General features: G+C 41.3%; 1 pseudogene; it reads left to right on the top strand.

The window, feature by feature from the left end:
* The first annotated feature begins 3,192 nt into the window (after nt 1–3,192).
* LOC132612964 (pentatricopeptide repeat-containing protein At2g16880-like) overlaps nt 3,193–26,925 on the top strand; it is a 49,889-nt pseudogene continuing 26,156 nt past the window's right edge.

Below are 26,925 nucleotides of genomic sequence, written 5' to 3'. Positions count from 1 at the left end.
TGATAGTTGTTAAGCATTGTTCTTGGGACTACACAAATGCTACTGTCATCATGTTCAGCTTAGTTGTATTACTCAACAACTTGTGCATTTTGACATTGTCAACCAGTTTAGGGGGTTAGGTTCGCTTCCCCTAAGTGAAACCTTCCTTCTATGAATCATGAATTCCATCTTCAATTCTCTGAAATTCTATTTAATGTCCCCCCAGGTAATAAGCCATTGAATACCAAGAACAAAATCAGCCCCTCCTAGTGGAATCACCAACATATCAGCCATGAAATCTACATCTTGCATCTTCCATCCCACCTTCCTACTCATGAATTTTCTATACACGTTGTTCCCATTAGCTATAGCTACTGAGAAAGCAGGAATAGTTTCAATCTTCATACCCAATCTCCTAGCAATATTGATATGCATTAAGTTGTGTGTGGCACCCAAATCCACTAGTACATGAACCATCTTCCTCTTCACATACCCTTTCACTCTCATAGTTGTGAAATCTATTGTTCCTTCTAGTGCATGAGCAGACATTTAAGGGCACAATTCAGACTCTTGTGCACTCTCTTCCCTCAAGGACAACTCATCTAGTTCATAGATTGGTTCAGGTGGTTCTTTTATGTCTTTCTCTACCCCAAAAATCAATAGTTGTTTCCTCTTCTTACATACATGATTTGGAGTAAATTTCTCATCACACCAATAGCATAACCCCTTGGCCGTCTTCTCATCCATCTCACTACTTGAGAGCCTCTTGGGAGGTGCATTTCTACCATTAAAAGTACTATAATTCAAAGATCTATTATTTCTAAATCCTTTACTACTCTCACCGTGATACTGATTCTTGTAATTAGAGTTCCAAGAAGTACCAGGGGTGGGTAACAATTCCTTAGAAGTTCTGACAAATGACTGGTTCTGCTACTTTAGTGATTGTTCAATCAATTTGGCTAGATTGTATGATTTCATCAAGATTCTTGGTGATAACATCCTAATATTAACTTCGACCTCTGGTTTCAGTCCATTCAAGAAACAACTGATTGAGTACTCTTCCATCAATTCTACATGGTTCAACAGTTCATCAAATTTTTCCAAAAATTCTTGGACACTCTTATCTTGCCTCAATCCGATCAACTCTGCCATAGGATCATCGCTCATAGTATGGCTAAACCTAAGATTCAAAGCACACATATAATCTCCCCAATTTGGAAGGTCTCGACCCAGTCCAGAGTTCACCTATGCTTGATGCCATTGAAGAGCCCTTCCCTCCATATTAATTGTGGCTAATTTCACCATAAACTCTTCTGGTGTTTCATCGACCTCGAAGAATTGCTCGCATCGACAAATCCAACCTTTCATATCGTTACCATTGAATTTGGGAAATTCTACCCATGGATAACGAGTGTTTACGAAATTGGGGTTTCCACCGTGATTTCCTTTTCCATTCTAATTTCCCCCACCATTTAAGTGCATATCGCCATTTTCATGAACATCCTCTCCTGCTGGAGCTCGATTTTGACCTATCTGTACAATCAATTGACAGATTTCTTCCATCGTTGTATCCATAGTTTGCATTTGTCCTCACAATTCATCGACATCCCGTCTCAATTCTTGAGTTACTGTTATGAGTCCGAAGTCGTACCGCTCTGATACCAAATGGAATGTGTTAATTGAGCTTAACACAATTTTGTAGACCTAAGAGATCAATAGAGAAGAATGATCTCTGAATAGTGCAACAGAAAGAGAGATACCAATAGAGAAGACAAAGAGAGATAAAGTTTATTATCACTAATCAATGAACACATTATAATGACTTGTATCATTGTATATGTAGAGAATTACTTGCCCGACTACTACTGCTAACAACCTCTAACAAGTTAGTTACTTCTATTAACTACCTCCAGCTGTCACTTAGCTGTGAATTGACTATTATGCCCGCCTATACAACTGTCAATTGACTACTATGCCCTTTTATACAAATATGGAATATAACAAAGTGCTTTTTTTAATTCAAGATTTGGAGGGACTTTTTGCTTTCAATATTCCCAACTCAGTCAGATTCTACTCCTGGGGGAAGCATTAAGGGCTTGTTTGGTACGCAAGGTAAGGTGAGATATCTTAGGAGTAAGTTTGAGGTTAATTGTATAGGGATAATTTATATGTTCTATCAACTAGAAGATAAAATTAATCTCAAACTTAATCCAAGACATACCATCTTATCCTATCAAACTTGGTACTCCCTCCGGCCTCTGTCTCAAATTATATGTCGTAGTTACTAAAAATAGTTGTGTCAAATTATTCATCGCTTTAGAAATTCAAGGCACGTTTAATCATCTTTTTTCCATTTTACTCGTAGTAAATTTTGTTATTAATGGAGATGACACAAAAATTAATGGGAAGAGAGAATAATTTAGATATAAATAAGCATAAAGTTAGTTAAATAGCCCTCCTAATTAGTATTTCTTAAAGGGGAGTGTAAAACAAAAAAACCAATATATAATTTGAGAAGGAAGGAGCATTATCTTACCTCATAGGTGGAATAGATTAGTTTAGAAATAATAATTCCAGAACTATAATCTCGAAATAACTTACTCTGCGTGCCACACTACCCCTGAGTATCAAATATTTTGACGGATCTAATTTTGACGGAGATACACGTGACAAGTTAAGAATTAAATTGTGTCAAAGCATAATGGGAAGGGAAATATTGTATCGAAAGTATAACCGGAGGGATTAATTTTGAATGAAACTCAAACGAGCGATATAATTAAAGGGAAAATAACACTCTGCGTCCACTTGGAGAAATATTTACCTGAAATGGCCCACATTTCAAATATTATCCAATATGGCCCTTTTATACATTATTATACACCTTTAAAAAAGGTTTATACATTGTCTACAGTAAGTGCATAATGTTGTATATTGTATGTACAAACACTGCTGCACAAAACGTTGGCTATGCGTATGTAATTTAAAAATATGGCTACGTTAATGTAATATTTTATGTTGGACTGTCTATTATTGACATTATCTCATAATTAAATTATTTTCAGCGGTATATTTAGCCCTTTTCCGTTAAAAAAAAGAGCACATGTGAGGGTACAAAATGCAAAGCAACCTAAAACAATACAAGAAGACAACCCTTCTTCCCCAAAAAATCAACACACTTGTTTCTCTGTAAAACCGCAAAATCAAACACCACCAATGAGTATCCCAACTCCAAGATACCCTCCACTAAAACCTCCTCAACGATTCCAAAAAATCACCACTCTCCTAACTTCATCAAAATCCCTCCCCAAATCATCCCTCCAATCCTTTCTTCCTCACCTCACTCCACCCATCATCCGCTCCATTCTCTCTTTCCCGACCCTCACCTCCCACCCTACCACCCTACCACCCTATTCTCCTTCTTCTAATTTTCCCACATATACATCCCTTCTTTCACCACCCACCCCCTCCCCCTCACCTCATCCTCCCCGTTTTATCCTCCCTCTTCTCTCGTTAATGATTTCAACTCGTTCGTTCACTTCTCCTCTCTTTTATACCATCTGATCACCCTCAACACGTCCTTGATCGTCATCTCTTTCACCCCTTTTCGTTGTTCCCTCAACCCTCAACTGCCCTTTTAGATACTGCTATTGGTGCTTATTGCTAATGTGGGAAACCCCATCTTGCACTTCAGGCTTTCAAGAAAATGAAGCGTGTATGCATTTGTCCCAAGTTTCTGACGTTCAATACTTTGATTAATGCATTGGTAAAGTGACCTTCTACTCACTCTGTGGAATTGTGTAATGAGTTGTTTAATGATGTTTGAAGCTTGGTTTTGTGTCGAATACGAAAACTTTTAATATTTATATTAGAGGGTACTGCTCGGTTTGTAAGTATAACGAGGGGAAACGATTAATGGATAGGATGAGTGTTGAGTTTGGATGTGTACTAGATAATGTGAGTTATAATACTATATTGGATGGGTTGTGCAAGAAAGGTAGGTTCAATGATGTTATGGATTTGTTGTTGTAACGACTTGTTTGGCCGTTTAGACCTTTCGACCCTTTTACCCCTGTTGACCCTTCCCCTAGTTCCATTAGAGCTTGTTTGTCTTATAGGGATGGGTAACATGGTTCCCCAGGCAAGTCGGATTAGCTTTGAGGGACTTTGTGGCTTAAAGTGAAAAATTATTGACCAATAGTTGACTTTTAGGTAAACAAACTCATTTGGGAATTCCGTCAATTCCATGAGGTTTGGAGAGTCACTTATAACTTTGTGGGATGATTGGTTCGATTCCCTTTTGAGTCTTTGGTTGCAAATTTATCTTTTAGGTTTTGGGGGTTGACTAGGTCAAAATGATCTACGCTGGGAATTATGAGGGTCCGGGTTAATTTGGAGCGTCATCTATAGTTAGCTTGCATATTTGGTGCGTGTCCGGGGAGTTTTGGGTGAATTCCGAGTGTTTGGTTGAATTCCGGGGAAAATCAAAAAAATTCTGGTGTTCAGTCATCTAGTTCTTTCTTAGTGTTCACAGAGAAGAAAGACCACGTCAAATAATCACTTCCTAATCCGTAACGCACAACCATCAACAAGTGTAGAACTTAATACCCAATCACGTACTCATTGTTAACCTAGTTACTATATATACACAAAACTTCCATTAGATTAAGAATTTATCCATCCAAGCTCTGTGTCCGAAGATCTAATCATGCATTCTCCCGTCAATTCTATAAGTATATACGATTCACTAATCAAAGTCTAACTCAAGTAAACCGTAACCTACCTCGATGACAAACAGTTATTCGAATTTCCATGAAGCATTCACCCTTCTAGCCTTTATTTGAAATCCGCGGGAGATGGTAATTGTGGGGAAGGATATGAAGAATGATGGATGAGTCTCTTTTTCTTAGTGTCAAGGGTTTTTCTTCAAGTAAAACCTAATAGCAGTCTTGAAAGGTCTTTTATTAAAAATGAGAGTGAAATATAAAACTGAGTATAGAAAAACGCGTCCACTGGTCCGTGACGTCCATCGCAGCGGACGTCTTGTTCGCTATAGCGGGACCGCTGCGGTGGTACTCTGGCCGCTGTAGCGGACCGACTTCTGCTCGGGCCCACAATTTTTAACTCTTTCCAAAACTGATTTTTTCCCACTATTAATCATTTAAACACCCCGTGGGGCCTACCATTTAAGATCGTAGGTCTAGATTGGGCATGGGTTCGCGAAGTATTAAATAACGACCGAGCAGCTAATTACACCAGATACCAATTAAACCACCGTTTGTCCCCGAACAGTGTGGGGGTGGGGGTAATGGTCACGCTCCTAGCCCTTACACTATAGGAGGCAGTATTTGAGCTACCGTCACGAAAAGGGAAAAATTACAAAGGGGTCAAAAAAGTGCAGCCCGCTACAGCGACAAATCCACCCCCGCAGCGGTACTCGGGCAGATTTTAAAAGCATGGGGTGAATTCAGTTCACCCCTTATTCCTCTTCCCATAACCGAAAAACTCCTCCCCCCCCCCCCCCCCCCCTCCACGAATTTGTCTCCCTCTATTTAACTTCTTAGACCTCTCAACTCCCTCCCTACTCCCCTTTTAAACACTTTACCCTCTCTATTATCATTACACCACTCACATACTAAGGAAAAAGGGAAGAATCTCTCTGTACCCAGGGGTTATTTTTATGGTTAACTTGCAGATCTCTCACTATTTCAGGGTATGTACTCTCTTTCATTGTCCTACAACTTGGTTATGGCCTTCTATTTCGAAATTTCCGTGCCTAAGTTTCTAGATTATAGCATAATTTTTGGTCCTTGAACAAGGGTTTTGTTTTCTAGGGATGGGAAGTTCTTAGGTCATAGAAGGTTATTTCGTCGGTCACACTATCCTAGCATCACTATAAACTAAAGATCTTCTTAAAATGGGGTGGTTTATGTTGGGGTGGGGGTGTTTGGTAGAGGTGCAATTTTTTATGTTCTTGCTCAAAATTTTGGTGCTCATTGTAGTTAAAATAGGATGTTATAGGTTATAAAAGTCATGCATGCTATCATAATATTTGATCCTTGCCAAAAATATGGATACTACGGTGAAATTCTGGGTTTTCTAAAAGTTGGGTCGGAGGGTTCTCTCGCTGGAGAAGACAGGTCCGCCGCGGCGGACCATCCTTCACTACAGCGGTGGACTGTAACTGGGAGCGGATCATTCCCTTTGGAAGATATCCGCTGTAGCGGACACCTTCTCGCTATAGCGAGCCCGCTATAGCGAGCCCGCTATAGCGAGGAAGGAAATGCCATGGCGGAGCCTTGTCCGCTGTAGCGGTCCATTTACCGCTATGGCGGCTTCGCTGCAGTGGTACTTCCACCGCCGTAGCGAAGCTGCCTGAGGCAGAAACTCTTAAAGCTTAATCATGCATGCCCTACCACTGTCTAATCTGTGTGCCACATTATTCTAACTCAATCTTCCCTTTAAAGGCTAACTCTCTCATTTTGCTATGCTGAATCCACAACAACAACAACAACTACTACCATCAGCTGCCCCCCGTATGTTAAGTTCGCCTCTCATGCTTACAAGAGGCGTTTCATGGAGCAACAAACCAAGTGTCTGCTCCATAAGAGGGCCTTTATTATGGACCAGATAGAGGAGCTAGCCCTGGAATTTTACCAACGCTTACACGACATGGGTTGGAGTCCACTGGTCGATGAGCCGGGGAATATTAACTGCAAATTAGGGAATTCTATGCCATGCTCCCTACTATTGAATGGACTGCCCCAGAGCCGGAGATCACTATCAGAGGGGTCAATATAAAGGTTGGTACTGAAACCATCAACGTTGTTCATGGGTTGCCCAGCCCTTCACAGGCTAAATTTAGGGCTAAGGACCATAAGGGGAACGGGCCCTAGTTGGTGACGACGGTGGTGAAAGAGTCTAAGAGAAGGAGGACTACATGGGGTGTTCCCCGGTCTGCCATTAAGAGTTAGCATTTTACTCCGGAGGCTCGAAGGTGGCTGAACCTCGTTGCCCGACGGGTTCGCCCTTCGATCAATACTACTGATGTCACCTATCCCCAAGCCCTTGTGGTTGCTTGTATTTTGGATGATGTGCCCGTGAATGTGGGGATGCTGGTGATTGAGGAGTGGCGGGGTTTCATGGCCAAGGCTGGCCCGAGCTTGATGTTTCCCTCCCTGATTACCCACCTATGCCGAAATACGGGGGTGCCCATGGAGCCTAGCAACCGCTATGTGGAGTGCGATGTTCCTTTTGCCCCGTTGAAGGTGAAGAGAGCACAGGGCAAGGGAAAGAGAAGGAGGGTTGAGTCGGATGATGATGAGGATAGCGAGGGACAATAGGGCGGCGACGGGAGTGGTCATTCACAAACCCCGGGTACTTTTAGCGCATGGAGGCGGATATGGAGGCGGTGAAGGAGGCCATGATGGGGTTTGTACAGACTTTCATGGAAGCCGGGTCATCTAGTGCTGCTGCTGGTGCCGGTGCAGGTTATTTAACTCCTGATCAGATGAAGGGCTACATGGATGCTCAGACCAAGATGGGAGATGGTGTGGATGCCTTGCAGGGCGCCTTTGGATCATTATCCCACGTGGATCTCTGGGAGGACTTGGACTGGGAGAAGAAGAAGACCCAGGCTAGAGACAATCTATTCGTGCGGATGTGGAAGGGTGTCAAAAGCCTTTTGAAGATCCTAGTCCCGAAGGAGAATCATCCCAAGGTGACTGTCACGACCCAAAATGATGAATCGTGACGTGTCTGACCTCTAGCGACCAAACACCCCTATACTCATATCTGAATCTTACTGAACATCAAGGGCCCATAAATGACTTAAACTGATCTCATAAATAGGTGACATCATGAACTCTGAACAATCTGTATTTATGTAAACGTGCTGAAAGAACAGTGCAAGCCAGCTAGGCTGCTACATATACTATACACATAAGAATGGAAGCCGACAAGGCTACATCATCTAACTAAGACATATATCTGTCTACAGACCTCTACTGGAATAAAAGTTGTAGAAAAGACAGGACAGGGCCCCGTCATACCCATGTGCATATGTATCTCAAAAAGGCAAGCATACAACGATATACTGCAGCTCCGGATCAACAGAGCGCACTGACCACTGCTGGATGGAAGTCCTACTAAGCTAGACCACTTGTCGGTCTACCTGAACCTGCAGGCATGAACGCAGCCCCCCGAGCAACTGAGAGATAGTACAGATAATGTACTGAGTATGCAAAGCATAGGAGCAACATATAAGTAAGAGTCATGAATGAAATCCGAAACGCATAAGCTGAAATGATTATCTGCATGAATCTGTATGAACTAGTGTCTGTATGCATCTGCATAAATCGGTATAACTGACAATGCCTCTGTGGGTGCATAGTATGCATACTCTTAATGGTAATCATGCTCATGCTCATGGTATATATATATATATATATATATATATATATAGCGGCCATCGTCAATATCATCAATATCATCATCACTGTGCACCAGCTGATCAGGTGGTAATGCGTATATAAAGCCTTCCCGCTTTTCCCTTATACCCCATATACATATAATATACGCGTATATAATGCCTTTTGGTCACGGGTCAATATGCATATGAATATATGTAAATGAATGTAATGCATGAATAACAGTGTACATAAAATTGGACCCATGAACAGAAGGAACAATCATAATCGGGGTATAGAGTCATCAAAGACTGAAGTACTCCTAATGTTTCTGAGAGTAGAGTAATATGGAGGCTCGTTTGCTTGCTTGTTGGTTAGGATCATGCCAAAAGAAAGAAGGGATAGCCTTAACATACCTCAAACTATATCTAATCTCCCAACTTCTAGTCCTCGAGCTCGTAAGTTTACAATCAAGATAACGTAGGCCTTAATTAGGATATTTACCTCGCTTACTAATCATTCTAAATATGAATGAAGCTTAACAAATTATGGGCAACATTTCCCTTATAAGCTTAACAGCCCTTCAACTTCCCATTCAATCCAACATCAACCACAACAACAATAACAACACTTATATATAAAAATATACTCAAATCTATTCCCAATCATATCTTAAAATATCCCCAAATCACTATCTTAACCTCCATCAACTTACCACTTCCACAAATACCCTCTCTTCGATTAAAACCACTAAAATCCTCGATAATTAACTTAAATACAAGGTTAGAAATCATTTACATACCTTGAGAGGACTAAGATTCCAAGGGTCAACTTCAACTCCAACTTTCTAAGCTTTCCAACTTGAAGAAACAACCTTCTTCTTCACAAGCACGAGGTCACGGGGCTCGGATCTTACCAAATCTTCACTAATAATGATGGAAAATGTTGGGAGAGAAAATACTAGGGTTTCTCTGATTTGGAATGGAGGAAAATGAGAAATAAAGTCATGGGTCATATATTTATACTTGGAAATAAAAAGTCCCCAGCGGTACAGTTCGACGAGCGGGTCGACGAACCGTCGACGTGTCGACGGTCCGTCGACGTGTCGACGGTCCGTCGACCTGCGCCTGCAGATTCTAGGCTGCGGAACCCTGTCAACACCGCACAATGACGATACGTTGACCATGTCGAAGACCCGTCGACAATGACTGGTGTCTGCAGATTTTCTCAGATTTAGCTCAGATCGCGTCGATTCGATTCGTTCAACTTCTAATCCTGAAAATTGTTAGGAATACCTACTGGTACCTTTGTACATCGGGTAAGACACTTTATACCTCCAAAGCTCAGGCTCAGGTCTCTATTCCAAAGGCATACCCTATTAGGAAACTATAGGTTATCCAACGATGAAAACGAGAGGTGTAACAGTGACCACTAGAGATGTCCCCCAGTTCTCCTTCCTAAGTGTGTCTAGGCTCGGCAGCGAGGACTCCAGCAACACAGATGGCAGCGGTGATGAGGCGACTAGCCGAGAAGTGGCTTAGAGATCCCCCCCTCCCCCATTTTATATTAGCTTGGTTATCTATTGCCCTTGAAGGTCTTGTTATTAAGACAATTTCTTATTTTTGGTCTGTTTGGAAAAAACAATTCTTTTGTTGTTTTGGTGCGGGTGCCCCAGTTTAAAGGCTCTTGTAAGATAATTACCCTAGTTGGGCGGATGTTTTTATGCAGGTCCTGCTTTGAAATTGGATTTTTCTTGAGTTCCATTATTAAATGAATACGTTTGGACAACATGGAATAGGAGGGAAAGTCACTGGTCTGTGTTACAGCTGTAGAGGTCACTGCGGTAGTTGCTCTATGGCGATGACAGTCACGCTATAACGGAACTGTTCAAAAGCTTGGGTCCGCTATAGCAGACAATTGTCCGCTATGGCAAGTCCGCTGTAGTGGCTCTTCCACCGCTGCTGCGACGCGACAGTGTCAGTGGACGAATCTTTACTGCCCACCAACTTAGGTCACACAAGGGATCGTTTGTTTTCTTGGTGCGTACTAACACGGATTTCGTCTAACGAGTACGAACGCACCTTCGACTTGCTATCTTTCCTAAAACAAACACAAAATTATAACACTTAATACTGGCAATGAAATTTCTATTTGTTTACACACTTAAAACACATACTACTCATGGAAGGTCTTTCTTGAGTCATTATAAAGAGATACCAATTGGAATCGACAGGTACCAATTAGCCCGTCAAGATACCAATTGTAATCACCCAGATGCTAATTGGATTCAACTAGGAGATGGCATATTGGGAGTAGCACGATAGAATGAACGAAGGGGAAACTTCTAAATGTCCTATAGCCTCTTGCGGATGGGTACGTGTTACACTTTGGAAATTTTCCTCATTAATGTATAGTGAATAAGATAGCGAAGGGCTTGAAATACATGATGATTCGATAAGTAAGAGATAGCATTTGATGATCGTAATCGAGACTCGATGACGATAGACGTAAAGAAAGAAGTTTGAAGAAGAAAGTAAAGGATATGTTATGTATCGGATAGGAATTATGGAAGACGAGCCAATGAAGGCATAATGATATCTTGGAGATAAGTAATAGTGTCCCTTATATTGGTATTGAAGTGGTGAACAAGTGTTAAGAAGGTTCCATAAGGATCGGAGATCAAACGAGTCGACGAGAACAAGTTCCGGACAACTGTACATTATACGGCCAGACATACAGGCCGTATAAAATTCACTGACCGTATGTCTAGGCCGTAGATCCAGTCCAGAACAACATGGTTCACTGGACCAAACATACGGTCCCAAAATACAGTCAGTAAAAATTATACGGACCGTATGTTGGTCCGTATAAAGTGGTTCGGCCAGCTTTGGTGAATTAATATAAGGGACCCTTTTCATTTCATTCCCACTCTCCACAAGTCAAGAGACCTCTAGAACATTCTCTAACATCCATCCACAAGAAAATCAAGGAAATCCTTGATCAATAACACCAAATCCATGAGACAAAGTGTATGAAACCTAGCTAAAGTTCATCTCCCTCAAGAAAAACCCAAAGGAAGTGAAGTAGGGTTTTGGTGCTAGAGGAGTGATTCCATTCAAGGCTTGTTCAACCATCATCTAAGGTAAGTTTCATGACTAAACCATGTTGGTTAAGGTATTGGAAGGTTACGATACTTGAATTATAGAAAGACATAGGAAATGGGTCATTAATGAGTGAATAGTGTCATGGTTGGATGGTAGTTGGATTGAATCATGAATGTTGGTGTGTTGTGATTATGAATACGTTATAAATGACATTTAGGCCATGAAATAAGTATTATATACGAGGAAACGCGATAGTAAGCTATAACCATAAATGTGGAGAAATTGAAGAGAAATGGTGGATTGTGGTCAATGTATATAAATGATGATTGTTGATTGCAATATTGTGAATGTTGTTGTGAGCGTTTAGGAGTCGATTTAGCATATGGGAAAGTAGTATAAACAAAGGAAATGCTGCCCAATTTTCCCTAGAAAGAGTCACGCGTTCTTATAGTCGAATTAACTAACGTTAGTGCGAATTCTTTCTTGAAGGTAGAAACGTGATATCGAAGGAGAACAAGCAAGATATAGCTTAGTTAAACGTCAAAGGTATGTGAGTCTAGTCCTTTCTTTCTAATGGCATGAATCTTCTAGCATGATTTTCCTCCCTCTTCGTGAGTTCCTATATTTCGGAGAGCTAAAAGCCTATGTATGTGAGTAACTATGTAAGGTAAGAGATACGTCATGAGTCCTATAATGATAATGATGTTATTTATTGCTTACACTCACCTTATGTGCTAATTCCTTCAAGGTGAGGCAGAATATCAATGATTGCTCCATAATGAAATCGGGGGATCATGACCTTACGTCACCCCGATAAAGTAAAGTTGTTCATAAGCCTTATACGTATATTATGATAAGTATGTTACTATAAGAATATTATGATGAGCATGTATGATGATGATATAACACTGCGCCTATTTGGCCGGGCAGTCACCACTAAGGCGGGCAACTATACGATACACCATGGCCAAATGGCATGGGCAGACACCACTAGTGGGCGGCATGAGATGATACCCCGGACGCGGGAAGCCTGGACGCAGGCTAATGTTATGATTATCACACCGATCCTATATGGACGGGTAGCTTATATATTTATGCATTCATGACATGATGATGATTATGAGTAAGCCAGCATGCACTATTTCTTTTATACTTGACAGTCAGATACAGTTATTCCATATTGATACTTCTTTTATATCATTGCCTTATTTCATTGTTTATTCCTCTCATACTCAGTATAATGTTCATACTGACGTCCGTTTTCCTTGGACGCTGTGTTCATGCCCACAGGTAGACAAGGAGGAGAGCTCGACCCAGATCCATAGTAGCTGTCAGCCAATTGAAAGCACTCCTTTGTCCCGGAGGTACTTGATTATTCTTTTGTGTATATTCATGTATATGTATTTTGGGTTGGACGGGGTCTTGTCCCGTCTTCATGTTTAGCACTCCAGTAGAGGCTCATAGATGCGCAGTGTGGGTTAGATGATCTCACGAGATTGCTATTGTGTGTGTGTGTGTGTGTGTGTGTATATATATATATATATATATATATATATATATATATATATATATATGTGTGTGTGTGTGTGTGTGTGTTATTTTGATAGCCTAGCGGCTTGTGTATATAAAAGTACTTTATGTTTTCAAATGAAAAGATAATTTTCTGATGTCTTGAGTATAGACGTGATAAAAGAGCATTAAATGAGTAAGACGAGTAGCAGAACGAGTGGTGCTTGGTGGCTAGCCCCGGGTACCCATCGCGGCCCCTACTTGGGTCGTGACAGTACGGACGTCATCGTACCATTCCACAAGACTCTACTGGACATTTTCTCTCGTACTTGTGAGACTGGTAACCTAGGCTCGGATACCAACTGTCACGACCCTACTTACGGGCCGTGCGGGAACCTACCATATTGCTACCTAGTAGGCGAACCCTTAGCAATCAACCCAAAATTCAGCCAGTTTTATTAACAACAAAATACTTGATGATCAAAAATTTAAAAGTGAATACTCATACTGACTCTGTTATTGATACAAGAAAACTGAAAAACTCCTGGAATCTAGTCTAGACAGGTACAAGAGCTCCTATTACACAAAGATAAACAAAATAAATAACACGACCTCTGCCTGGAATGAGATGAGCAAGGATGTAGGAAGATGTCCGGAAATCCACGAAGATAAACTTCAACTTATAACCTGCAACACGTCTACACCCAAAAAGGATGTAGCAAGAGTAGTATCAGTACACCACACGTACTGGTAAGCATCATAGGTCGACTAAGATTAGCTCACGCAACACAATATAAAATCAACAAGATAAACAGATAAGTCAACGTGCGCCCTCAAGACTCCTATCCTAGATAATTTCACCCAAGTGAACTCACCTCCCTTCCACCAACCATTAGAACTCTCTAAGCCCATCGGACTAAATGCAGAACTCTACCATATAATAATTCACCCTTACACTAACACCTCACACAATACAACAAAATTATAGGAGATGCACAATGCAATGTGATAGATCGACGGCACATAATTATAACGGTATGGTAGTATGAGGTGTAACGCAATGCAAATGCGATGCGAGGACCAAATACACGCTGTACACATATGCTAAGTGATGTCATTTCTCAGTAGTCATGACCTGCAGGGGACCCATGGCGTCCATGTACCACTCGATCCGTATTCACTTCTTGGACTCGAGTCCATTCAAGGCCCCATCCTCACCCCCGGACAAATATGCCTTTGTATATATGTAAATACATTTAACCTTACATGACCTCCAATTCTTGATTATCACGCAGTACCACATATTCGCTCCAACTCGGTCATAAGTTGGATAGCGCAACTGATGCTTACTCAGACTCCCTGCTCCATGCATTACCTCGTACCCACACAAAATATATGCAATGATGCCAATGAATGAAAACAATGTCATAAATTATTCCCTTGACGAGCGTATCACTATTATGACTTCCCTTAATCCACCCAATGCAATCCTCTTTATTAACAAGAATGAACAATCATATGAATATTGCAATTTACTTGACAATAAATGCGAAAATCAAATATACCTAGGAATAATTACTCTAAACAATGAAATGCCCCTTTTTAACCACGTCAAATAATCGCTTCCTAATCCGTAACACACAACCATCAATAAGTGTAGAACTTAATACCCAATCACGTACTCATTGTTAACCTAGTTACTATATATACACAAAACTTCCATTAGATTAAGAATTTATCCATCCAAGCTCTCTGTGTCCGAACACCTAATCATGCATTCTCCTATAAATTCTATACGTATATATAATTCACTAATCAAAGTCTAACTCAAGTAAACCGTAACCTACCTCGATGACGAACAGTTATTCGAACTTCCATAAAGCATTCACCCTTCGAGCCTTTATCAGAAATCTGTGGGAGATTGTAATTGTGGGGAAGGATATGAAAAATGTTGGACGGGCCTTGTTTTCTTAGTGTAAAAGGTTTTTATTTAGTGAAAACCTAATAGCAGCCTTGGAAGGTCTTTTATTAAAAAGAATAGTGAAATATAAGACTGAGTATAGAAAAACGCATCCACTGGTCTGTGACGTCCGCCGCGGCGGTACTCGGGTCGCTGTAGCGGATCGACTTCTGCGCGAGCCCACTATTTTTAAATCTTTTTAAAACTGATTTTTTCCCACTATTAATCATTTAAACATCTCATAGGGCCTACCATTTAAGATCGTAGGCCTAGATTGGGCATGAGTTCGCGAAGTATTAAATAACGACCAAGTGGGTCGTTACACTAAGGCTAGGTTCAAGAAACATTGTTGGGGTAAGATTCTAACTTCTTCCTAGTCTTGTTTACATGATTCCATCACCATGTTCCTCTTCTAATCCATGATATCAATTAGTAAATTAAGGGCTTCTACAAATTGTGGTTTTAATTCAATCTTGCACTTGGAGGTCAAATTGTGGTTACATTTCCAAAATATTTAGGCTATGAACGATCTGGACTTTGGGTAATATCATATTTCTTTGAATTTCCAGTTTTACCTTTGGGATTGGTAGAGGTTTTTTTCAGGCTCATTTTGGGTCCTCTTCGACATCATACGAATATGGGTATCGATAGGTTTGTATGACCGTGTAAACCACCAATTTGATCTTGTAGAGTGCAATTTCACAATAATTGACCCTTTTTAGACCATCAGGCTTGGGATGTGAGTTTTGGGTTGATCTTTCAAACCTGAATTCTTGTATTACTTATTGAGTAGCCACAGATTCGTATTTTAATATAAAAAGTTATGCTTGTTAGACTTCGACAGTTCGAAAGAACTTCGAAGGGGGAAAACTCAGGTTTGACGGTTCGAGGCTCGGCATGAGGTAGGTTATGGCCTATCTTTGTTAGACTTTGATTAGCGTTAGCATGTGTTATGTAGTATTGATGAGGAAAGCATGCTAGGCCTTCGAGCATGGTGTGGAGTGGTATAGAAGCTTAACTTTAAGCTATGGGTTGGTTTTTGTGTGTTTTGTAACTCTTGATGGTTATTGTTTGCATATCTATTTGACTTGTTGATTCTGTGTTTTCATAAGTATGAACATTAGCCTATGATGCTTACTGGTATGTGTGTATTATGATACCACTCTTGTTGCACTTTTTCTGAGTGCAGAGTTTGAGGTAGGACCTTTATCGAAACCCTGTTTCTTGCCTTGAGGCTATCTTGTTGAGATTCCAAGGGTCGTGACAAGTTGGTACCAGAGCCCTAGGTTCATCAATATCATAAGCACAAGAGCATGTCTAGTAGAGTCTTACGGATCGGTACGGAGATGTCTATACTTATCTTCGAGAGGCTGTGGGACACTAGGTAAACTCCATTCTTTCATTCCTTTCGTGAAACTTTGTTCTAATTGGTATCTAGTTGGTTCTGATTCCTACTTCTACTCCCTCACAGATGGTGAGGACTCATGCTAGAGCTACAATTGATGAGGTACCAGTGCCGACCGCCAGGGCTGAGTCACGTGGTAGGGGCCGAGCTAGAGGTTGTGGACGTGGTCATGGCAGAGGAAGAGGGTAGCACTAGCTAGGGGCAGAGCTCCTATGGCTAGTCAGGGCAGTACTAGATCCATATATCCTGAGCCACAGGTGAATCATCAGGATGAGGTCTTTGAGGAGGAGGAATTGGGACCAACACTAACTCAGCCTGATATTCTTGCCACTCCAGATTTGTCTGATGCTTTGGTTCTAGTGTTGAACCTGCTTGAGGGTCTGACTCATGTGAGTGCTCTACCAGCTACATCGGCTGGTCAGGGAGTAGATTGGTTGATCAGATTACAGATAGGTTCCGTGCTCCAGAGGCATAGCCAACTACAACTGTGGTTCCCCGTATAGATAAGATTCTAGGACCAGACTTCTTCCCTTGGCTCGTACCAGGCCCAATGGTAGCCGGAAAGGACTATGACCTATTTGGGAGATTCACCAAGATGAAGCTTCCCATTTTCTATGGAACTCCGCAGAAAGATACCTATGAGTTTATTATTGACTTTCATGAGAGGTTCCACAAGTTGGGGGCAGTAAAATCCCACGGAGTTGATTATGTGACCTTCCAATTATTGGGTGATGCCAAACTTTGTGGAGAGTGTATGTTGAGTACAGGCCAGATGGGTTGCCTCCATTGTCATGGACCAGGTTTTATCAGATCTTCTTAGAGAAGTACGTCCCGCGTACTTTGAGAGATAAGAGATAGAACATTCAGTCACCTTGAGCAGAGAGGGTCATCTGTTGCTGAGTATGAGGCTTGCTTTCATTCCTTGTCTAGATATGCACTTCAGTTATTTTTTACTGAGATGGAGAGAGTGAGGAGATTTGTCAAAGGGTTGAATACTCCATTGAAGTTGGCGGCTCTTCAGTTAGTGACCATAGGGGCTTAGTTGTAGGATGTGGTCGATCATGTTTAGTTGAGTCAGTGAGATAGAAGAGCTATGGTAGGGTAAAGGATACGAAGGCCTACAAAGAGGGCAGTTTTAGCAGTACGGTTTTCAGAGGGCACGACCATCATGGGACAAGTCCCCAGTTCTACTCTGGTCACCCGATTTAGTCAGTTATTCAGACATTGGTTGGGGGATCTTCAGGGCCCACCCGTTACTTTTCATGGCAATCAGTTCAGGTTCCAGGTTCTCATATCGTGGAGGGTATATTGGTTCTTCAGCCTCAGTTCAACAGCCCATACTTGACAGAGTCTGTTATGGGTGTGGTGAGCCGGGGCACATCAAGATGTATTATCCTCAATTAAGTTAGAGCATTCAGAGTACTGCATATCAAACCCCCAGGTCATCAGCGCCATCTTTTAAAGGGGGTGGGTCTTCTGGTCGAGGCAATGTACAGTCTAGTAGAGGTGGTCACTCTTTTGGTAGAGGTGGTTTCTAAGCAAGCAGAGGCATCTCAGTCGGGCAGAGGTGGACACCAGCCCGATAGGGGTGGGTTCAGTCGAGTCAGGGTGATCGTGGTGGTTTGCAGGCTGATGGCGGACGGATTCATTGCTATGTATTCCTTAGCAGGCTAGAGGCCGAGGCTTCAGATGCTGTCATCACAAGTAGTATTTCAGTCTGTCACCGGGCAGCTTCCGTGTTATTTGTCCCGGGTTCTTCTTTCTCCTATGTGTCTACATATTTCTCTATGGGTTTGGATATGGTTTGTGATCTACTTAATGTACCTATTCATGTATCTACTCCAGTCAGAGATTCTGTAGTGGTAGATTGAGTCTACTGGTCTTGTACAGTTACATTTATTGGTTATGGTACATGGGTAGACTTGGTGATCCTTGATATGGTAGATTTTGATATTATCTTGAGGATGAGTTGGTTGTCTCCTTATTATGCAATTTTGGACTTTCACGCCAAGACAGTCATGCTTTCCATGCCGGGTATTCCTAGACTCGAGTGGAAAGGTACCCATAGTCCCTCCCCTAAAAACATTATCTCATTCCTCCGATCCAGGAAGTTAGTTGATAGATGATGTTTAGCCTACTTGTTCCATGTTCATGATACCAATGCTGACACTCCGTCACTTGAGTTTGTGCCTGTTGTGAGCGAGTTTGCGGAGGTATTTCCTACAGACTTGTCGAGTATGCCACCCGATCATGATATCGACTTCTGCATTGATCTAGAGCCAGACACTCGCCCTATTTCCATTCCACCATATAGGATTGCACCGGCTGAGTTGAAAGAGTTGAAGGAATAGTTGCAATATCTTCTTAGCAAGTGTTTCATTAGACCGAGCCTATCCCCTTGGGCCGCTCCCGTGATGTTTATGAAGAAAAAGGATGGGTGCGGATGTGTATTGATTATCGTCAGTTGAACAAAGTTACCATCCAGAAAAAGTATGTTATTCCCTACATCGATGATTTGTTTGATCAGCTTCAGGGAGCTTCTGTGTTTTCTACGATTGATCTGAAGTCGGGCTATCACCAGTTGAAGATTAGGGTCGTGGATATTCCCAAGATAGCCTTTAGGATTTGTTATGGCCATTACGAGTTCCTAATTATGTCTTTCGAGCTTACACATGCCCCATGAGCTTTTATGGACCTGACGAATGGTATTTTCAAGCCATACTTGGATTCCTTCATCATAGTCATCATTGATGACATTTTGGTGTATTCGTAAAGCAAGGAAGATCATGAGAAACATTTGAGGATTGTTCCTAGATTTTTGAATAAAAAGGAGCTTTATGCAAATTTTTTGTCACGACCCAAACCGATGAGTCGTGATGGGAGTCTGACCTCTAGCGACCAAACACCCCTAAACACTTATCTGAGACATACTGAACATCAAAGGCCCATAAATGGCATAAACTGATCTCATAAGAGGGAAACATCAGAACTCTATACAATTTGCATATATATATATATATATATATACACACACCACATGCGGAAGAACAGTGCAAGCCAGTTAGGCTGCTACATATACTATACACAAAAGAATAGAAGCCGACAAGGCTACATCATCTGACTACTACATACAACTGTCTACAGACCTCTACTGGAACAAAGCTGTAGAAAGGACGGGACAGAGCCCCATCATACCCATATGTATACACATCCAATAAGGGACATACCACTGCTAGATCTAAAGGTCCTAGTGAGTTGGACCACCTGTCTGTCTCCCTGTACCTGCGGGCATGAACACAGCCCCCCGAGCAACGGGGAGTCAGTACGGATAATGTACCGAGTATGTAAGGCATAAGAACAACAACATATATATATACATAAGAATCGTGGATAAGATTTGAACTCATAAACTGAAATGACTGACTGCATGTACTTGTATGAACTAGTATCTGCCTAAACCTGCAAAGATCTGCGTAACTGACAATGCCCCTGTGGGCACATAATATGCATGCTCATACCTATCAATGATGGTCGTGCATCTATATGAGTGCATATTTAACGCCTGATATGCGTGCGTGTATAACGCCTGATGTATGTGCGTATATAACGCCTGTAAGCCTCTATGGCATCTCGTCATATCATATTAGCTCCTCTGTGGCAATAATCAATATCATCATCATAGTAGTAATGCGTATATAACGCCTGATATATGTGCGTATATAACGCCTTCTAGTCACGGGTTAATGAACATACATATATAATGAATGTATGCATGAATAAACTGTATGAACAGAACTGGATACATAAGACTAGACCCATGAACAGAAGGATTTCTCATAAATAGGGTAAATGAATATCAAAGACTGAAGTACTCCTAATACTTCTAAGAGTAAAGTAATATGGAAACTCGCTTACTCGCTTGTTCGATCATATCATAGGAATATGCCAAAAGAAGAAAGGAATGACCTTAACATACCTGGAAGTATACTTAATCGTCCAACTTCTACCTCTCGAACTTGTAAGTCTACAATTAAGATAACATAAGGTTTAATTAGAGTATTTACTTCGCTTACTAACCATCCTCAAATACGTATAAAGCTCAATGAACTATAGACAATAATTTCCTTTGTAAGCTTACAACTCTCCAACTTCTCATTTGATCCCATATCAACTACAATACTCAAATCAACAAAGCCAACACACACACACACACACACACACACATATATATATATATACGTCAACCCGCTTCCAATCATCTCTTAATATAACCCTATATCACTACATTGCCCTTCATCAACTTAACACTTCCACAATTACCTTCTCTTCACTTAATATCACTAAAAGTCTTAATACTCAACATAAGTATAAGGGTAGAAATTATTTACATACCTTGAGGGGTAAAGAATCCCAAGAATCACTTCAACTTCAACTCCCTAAACTTCACAACCTTGAAGAAACCCAAAAAGCAACCTTCTTTTTCACCATCTGGGGTTTGCGGGGTTCGGGTCTTGTCAAATCTTCACTAATATGATGGAAAATATTGGGAGAGAATATATTAGGGTTTTCTGATTTCGAGAGAAGGAAAAATATGAAATAGGGTCGTGGACCACCTATTTATACTTGGAAGCCAAAAAGGCTACAGCGTCCGGTTCGATGAGTGGGTCGATGGCCCGTTGACGTGTCGACAGTCCGTCGACTTGCCCCGTAGAACTGTGCCTGCAGATGTATGGCTGCGGGATCCCATCGACGCTGCACGTCGACGGCCCGTCGAACATGTCGACGACCCGTCGACGATGACTAGTGTCCTGCAGATTTTCTAATTCAGTTCAGATCGCGTCGATTCGATTCGTTCAACTTTTAACTCTATAAATTGCTAGGAATGTCTACTGGTACCCTCGTACATAGGGTAAGGCACTTTATAATCAAGCTCGGGTCTCTATTCTAAGGGCATACCCGACTAGAAAATCATAGGTTCTACTACTACGAATACGAGGGGTGTAACATTTTTCTAAGCGAGAGTTTTTGCTCGATTCTATGGCATTTATGGGGCATGTTATGTCTAAGGATAGGATAATGGTAGATCCCAAGAAGATTGAGGCTATCCAAGATTGGGCTAGGCCCACTTCAGTGACTGAGATCTGGAGTTTTGTGCGTCTTCCCAATTATTATCGTTGGTTTGTGAAGGGGTTCTCTTCGATTGCTTCTCATTTAACTTAAAAGAGTGTGCCTTTTCAGTGGTCCGATGAGTTTGAAGATAGCTTCCAAAAGCTCAAGACTTTGTTATTGACTAAGGCTCCTATTTTATCTCTAACGGTCGAGGGGAAGGACTTCACAGTGTATTGTGATTCTTCGCGTATAGGTTGGGGTTGTCTTTTAATGCAAAAAGGTAAGGTTATTGCTTATGCATCGAGGAAGTTGAAGGTTCAAGAAAAGAACTACCCCACTCACGACTTAGAGTTGGCAGCAGTGGTATTTTCTTTAAAACTTTGAAGGCACTACTTGTATAGGGTTCATTGTGAGGTTTTCACCGATTACCGTAGTCTTCAACATGTGTTCAATCAGAGGGATTTGAATTCCAAACAACATAGATAGATAGAGTTACTAAAGGACTATGACCTGACTATTCTGTATCATCCGGGCAAGGCCAATGTTGTGGCAGATGCGTTGAACCGGAAGGTGGTGAGTATGGGTAGTTTGGCCAGATTGGTATCTGAGAAGAAAACGTTGGCCAGAGACATCCAGACTTTGGCTAACGGGATGGTGAAACTTGAAATTTTAGATTCAGGCAGGGTTTTGGCTTGTATTGATGTGAGGTCATCGCTTTTGGATCAGGTTAAGGCATAGTAGTTCGAAGATGTGAAATTGTGCAAGATTCGTGATAAGGTATTGAGTGGAGGTTCCAAGGAGGAAATTCTGGATAGTGAGGGGGTTTTGAAGACTAGGGGTCGTGTTTGCGTTCCTCGGGTTGGTGGCTTAATCAACATGATTTTAGAAGAGGCTCACAGTTCTAGATATTCCATTCACTCTGGTGCTACCAAGATGTAGCGTGATTTGAGACAACACTATTGATGGGGGCAGAATGAAGCGAGATGTTCTTGAGTTCTGTTGTCAGTGTTTGAATTGTCAGCAGGTTAAGTATGAGCATCAGCGATCGGAGGTATGCTTCAGAGGATGCCCATTCCGAAGTGAAAGTGGGAGAGGATAGCCATAGATTTTGTGGTTAGTTTACCGAAGACTTTGGGTAAGTTTGATGCTATTTGGGATATCATGGATAGGTTGACCAAGTTTGAGCACTTCATTCCGGTTCAAACCACCTACACGGGGAAAAGTTGGCCGAGATCTACATCAGAGAGATTATTCGATTACATGGGGTGCCCATTTTAATTATCTCTGAGAGAGGCACTCAATTCATGTCTATTTTTTGGAGGACCTTGCAGAGAGAGATGGGAACTCAGTTGGATCTTAGTACTGCTTTTCACCTCAGGTGAATGGCCAGTTCGAACGGACGATTTAGGTTATAAGGGATATGCTCTGAGCTTGTGTGATTGACTTTGGTAGTCATTGGGACTAATTCTTACTATTGACAGAGTTTGCATACAACAAAAGCCATCATTCGAGTATTGATATGGCTGCATTCGACATTTTGTATGTGAGGAGATGCCGATCTCCGATTGGTTGGTTCGATGCTTTTGAGGTGAGACCTTGAGGTACCAATATTTTGAGAGAATCATCGGAAAAGGTGAAGTTGATTCAAGAAAAGCTTCTAGTGGCTCAGAGTAGGCAAAATAAGTATGCGGACCGAGTTAGTTACCATCCCTTCATTTCATTTAGTTTTCATTCATCCCTTCGTTTCATTTATTTTTCATTCGGAGATGAACGGTTGTTTAATTGGTATCTGATGTAACGACCCGTTGGTTGTTTAAGCCTTTTGACCCTTTTACCCCTAGCTCCCTTAGAGTATGTTTGGCCTATAGGGATGGGTAGAGTGGTTCCCTAGGCGATTCGATAGTTATGAGGGAGTTAGTAGCTTAAAGTGAAAAACCGTTGATCAATAGTTGACTTTTGGGTAAACAAACCTTTTTGGGAATTTCATCGATTCCATGAGGTTCGGAGAGCCATTTATAACTTGGTGGGATAATTGGTTAAGTTCCCGAGGCATTCAAGAGCATTTTGAGTCATTGGTTGGAAACCTGTCTTTGGGGTTTTGGGGGTTGACCGGGTCAAAATTAGCTCCCTTGGGAATTTCAAGGGCGTGGGTGAATTTGTAGCGTCGTTTATAGTGTGCATAGTTGGTGTAGGTCCGGAGGATTCTAGGTGAGTTCCGAGTGTTTGGTTGAATTCCGAAGAAAACCAGAAATTTTCTGGTGTTCAATCATCTGGTTCCTACTTCGTGTTCGCGAAGAAGAGAGACCAGGTGGGTTCACATTCGCGAGGTGGAGCTCACTTCACGTAGAATTGTCGGGGTCTGGGCCGGGTTGCCTTAGTCATCGTGTTTGCGACTTATTTGTCTTGTCCGCGATGGTCTTGGGCCGGGTAACTCGAGTTCACGTGGCCTTCATGCATTTACTTGGCCTTCGCTCGTTCGCGAAGAAGCCCTGTTCAGAACAGAACGCAAAATCCCAACTTCGGGATTTGATTTCATATCCTCATATCGTCATCTCTAAGGCTTGGTTTTGGGAGAAAAAAAGTGCTAGGTTCAAGAAACATAGTTGGAGGTAAGATACTAACTTCTCCCAAGTCTTATTTACATGATTCCATGACCATGTTCCTCTTCTAATCCATGAAATGAATTAGTAAATTTAGGGTTTCTACAAATCGGGGTTTTAATTCAATCTTGCAATTGGAGGTCAAATTGTGGTTACATTTTCATGAAATTTAGGTGTCATGCCCCAAAACCCACCCTGGATGTGATCAGCATCCGACGTCATGAACAACATCGGAAGAAGCTAAAGGATACAATGATAACACTCGAACCCGCCAGGTTCAATATTCACCCCCAACAATTTATAAAATAAATTCAAACGAAATCATGATATATGGATTAAATTAGCAAAAGTCTTTAATGTCATAAAACATAATTAAAATGTATCACCTGCCCAAGAGTTAAACAACTCAAAAACTACCCTCAAGAATGTATACTATGGAGCTTCTAAGATAAAGACTAATTCTCTGACATATCGAGACGCAGCCCGCTAAAACTAGAATAGTAAATAAACATAATAAGGGTGTCCCACGAATGAATGTGTAGGCTCACCAAGTCAGCAGCAACAACAAGTCCTTCCTAAGCGCCTGAAGTATCAAGAACCTGCTCTTCTCTGTTACCTAACATACCATCAAAACAACAATGGTATGCCTGAGTACTTCGTACTCAGTGAGTGCCTCGGGGACAACAAGTAATACGAAAATAGAGTACAATAATACTTAACGAAACCAATTCTGAAAACCATATGAAATCAATGTAAAAACAGTTATTCAACTTGTGAATCTCAGTAAGCATTATCAAAACCGATTAAGAAGCCTTTTGTCAAGTTACAACTTTCAAATATGCCTTTCAAATCGATCATGATTGTCAACAACAGTTCTATGAATGAATAAGAATATCACACATGCCAATACAGGCCCAAGAATCAATCACATCAAAGGGATAACCGTAGAGGTTCCCTAAACACAGCGCACCACACCGGAATATGTAATTCTCGGTGGCTATCCTCCCTCCCGAATAGCTAGGCATAAACGGCACTTCGGGTAGTGAACCGGGTAGTGGCCACTCTATCTCCCGAATGGCTAGGCAATTACCACAGTAGGATCCAAAGTGACTACTCTTCCCCCCGAGTAGCTAGGCTAAACACAACAACAAAATTCATAGCATAAAAGCCAATTCACAATTTTTCTCAAGGTAGTCACATCATCAATTAGCATTAAAGTTAATTATGTTATAACGTAAAGATAAATCATTTCAAAGAATGTTGTGAAAACATTTACACTTCTTTAACCAAGATTTCAATGTCATAACTCAACATGAAAACGTTATTACCAAACCTTAGCCATCATTATTGATCATCTATTATAGAGGAAAAACCCTTATAACCTTATATACGTACTTAGCGTATGACAAAACCTAGGTTTTATGTGGGCTTTTCCCCTCACACACATTAACCACAATTAAAGCAAGACATAAAGTATCAATTCATGAAAAGTTCACCTTTTATTCAATAAGAAACTTTTTAAAAGAGACCTACATCCAAAACCAGCTTTCAAAAGAGAGACATACCTTAATTACATTATACTTAGTTCAACAAGTTACTTTCCTATAGGTTAATCACCCAAACCCTAGCTTGAATTCCCTTGAAATAGATTATCTTGGTTTTCCCTTGAGTTAGGAGGTTTAGAGAAGTAATTTTCGTGCTTAGGGTTTTTGAACAAATGAAAAAGTGACAAAATTAACTGGACCCATGCTTTTATAGTTTTTTGATGGACGCGGGAGAAGTACGTCCAAGAAGGACGGGACGTACTTCTAAGTACGGGCCGTTCTTTTAGGCCGTACTTCCCAAAAATTTCTAGTGAGAAATTTATAAGACACGGGGAAAGGACGGGCAGAAAAGACGTCCCGTCCTTTGAAGTACGGGCCGTACTTCCCCTAAAATTTCCAGAGAGTTCAGATTTGCAAAGGCCAAAGAACGCCCATAAAGTACGGGCCGTACTTTTGTAGTCAAATCTCCCAGTTTCCGTTGAAATGGGATTCTTCACCCCAACACTCCCTGTTTTGGTTTCTAAGTCCCGAATTATGAACATAACCTACTTATAAGGTTCAAAACGACTTGTATAACGCTTTTATATTCCATGCGGATTGATGTTACATTATCCCCCCCTTAAGATCATTCATCCTCGAATGAGAATCATAGCCTATAAAGTATTAGCTAAACCACAGTGTTGTTTCAAACAACAAAAACGATTCATCTAAGAATAACTAAAACGCTAGTCCATACCTGCCATAGGGAAAGGGTCAGGATATCTCTTCTTCATGTCGTCCTCTGCTTCCCAAGTAGCTTCCTCAGTATTGTGGTTCCGCCACAACACTTTAACTGACGCTACATCCTTTGTTCTCAATCTTCTAACTTGACGATCTACAATCTAAACCGTTTTTTCTTCGTAGGATAACCCTTCATTAATTTTAATCTCTTCAGGGTTCAACACATGGGAAGGATCAGTTTTGTACAACCTCAACATCGAAATGTGAAACACCGGATGCACCATAGCCATATCGGATGGAAACTTCAATTCATAAGCCACCGTCCCAATTTTCCTGACAACCTGATAAGGGCCAATGAAATGAGGACTAATCTTCCCCTTTTTACCAAACCACATTACTCCCTTCATCGGCGACACTTTCAAGAACACCTTGTCACGAACAGAAAACTCTAGCTCACGCCGCCTCATATCCGTATAATACTTCTGTCTACTCTGAGCTGTTTTGAGTCATTGTACAATAAGATTAACTCTCTCGATTGCATCATGAACTGAATCAGGACCCAACAATTCTACTTCAGTTGGTTCAAACCA

The sequence above is a fragment of the Lycium barbarum genome, chromosome 10 (genome assembly GCF_019175385.1).
Source record: "Lycium barbarum isolate Lr01 chromosome 10, ASM1917538v2, whole genome shotgun sequence".
Classification (NCBI taxonomy): Eukaryota; Viridiplantae; Streptophyta; class Magnoliopsida; order Solanales; family Solanaceae; genus Lycium; species Lycium barbarum.
This window is presented reverse-complemented; position numbering and strand designations above follow the sequence as displayed.